The 1,429-nt window shown below is 39.4% G+C and overlaps 1 protein-coding gene across 1 annotated transcript in view; it reads right to left on the bottom strand.

Moving 5' to 3' along the window:
* The window catches only part of LOC103610316 (unconventional myosin-X-like), a gene marked incomplete at its 3' end in the record, with an annotated part of 21,696 nt that extends 20,273 nt beyond the window's left edge, over positions 1–1,423 (bottom strand). Inside the window, exon 1 of the mRNA XM_008594506.1 lies at positions 1,391–1,423. The remainder of the gene's footprint in view (positions 1–1,390) is intronic.
* Between the last annotated feature and the right edge of the window lie 6 nt (positions 1,424–1,429).

Below are 1,429 nucleotides of genomic sequence, written 5' to 3'. Positions count from 1 at the left end.
AGGAAGTCTAGGGGGCCTAAATAAAATCGGGAAAGGTAATTTAAGATACCTAGAGAAACACTTCATTAAATCCAATTTAGAGGGCCAAATCCCATGCCTCCTAGGTTATACACTAAAAGATGCTGTCTGCAGGAGGCTTCTGGTTAACAGGGTAAAGAAAGGAGAGATGGTAAGAGAAAACGCTCTGCAAACCATGACATCTTTAAAAGGGAGATAGAGGGGAGGACAATCATGAAATTAGAGCTTAGTCTGATCTGAATTTCACTTTCAACTTACATCTATTAGACTTGGAGAAACGATATATGATTTATACCCATCAAAAAACAAACTTGGATTTAATTTCACAAGACATTCTTATGAATAATCTATGAGAGTAAGACTAGTTATGGAACAAAAATGTTGGCCTTTCAGGAACAACCTACAAAGCAAAAGCTGTGGTGCACTGAAAGCAGGTAGTACCTACCTCGTGGTTTAGAATCTGGGACTTGAAGTTAGACTATGTTTGGTTACTGGCTCTACCAGGTACTCCAGAAGGTTAAGCTGGCCACCAAACTCTCTGAGTCTTATAATGGTGACAACCACACTTCCTACCCTCACAGAGTCATTGGGAGCAGAGAGAGAAGTCCACTAAAGTTCATGAAAGTAAGTGCTTGGTAAATGTCAGCTGCATGTATGATGATCCAATGGTGATGCATTAACCCTAGATGCACTGTATTCAACTATTATAGTAAGGACTCTGGAAAAGGAACTGAGACCACAATGATGGAATCTCCTGGCCATCCTCAATCAGGTGTGGCTGTTAACAATGTTCGATGACCAGGCTTCTTAAATGCAGTCACCTTATAACAAAGTCATGGTGATATTCAACAATTACAAGAGACCATGGCATGCCATAACTGATTCTTGAGATGACTGGTGTTCATACAATCAGAAATGGTTATCACAATTGGCTATGAGAACTGACTGATACCTTATTGGTCACTTGGTCCAATGGCTGATGGATTTTTTTTCAGGGGCAGAATCCATTTTGTAAAAGAAATCTTACTTGTAAGCTCAAAAATGGAGTATCTGGTTGCTACAGGGCAAAGCCCATGATTTTTTTAGTTTTCTTTTGTTTTGGTGGGTACAGGGCACATATTCTGAAGATGCTGCTCCAAGTAAACCACCCGTCTGCCCTGAGTGAGACACACAACCATCTTCTAAAGAAAGAGGATCCCTTGAACTCCCTTCCAGCCTCGAAGGCAGTCTTCATCGTGACTTGTAACAAAAAGGAATACCTATTCTCACAAACAGGTCCAAATGTAATTACTTCTGTTTTTATTTAAACAAAAAAAATTTTTTTAAAACACAGAATCTGTGACTCTTAATAGAGGAAAAAAAAGTAACTCACAATAACTTCCCTAAAGGATTCCTGGTCACTGATCGTCTT

Source organism: Galeopterus variegatus, unplaced genomic scaffold (assembly GCF_000696425.1).
Source record: "Galeopterus variegatus unplaced genomic scaffold, G_variegatus-3.0.2 Scaffold10913, whole genome shotgun sequence".
Lineage (NCBI taxonomy): Eukaryota > Metazoa > Chordata > Mammalia > Dermoptera > Cynocephalidae > Galeopterus > Galeopterus variegatus.
The sequence above is the reverse complement of the archived record's forward strand: the minus strand, read 5'-3'. Positions and strand labels throughout refer to the sequence as shown.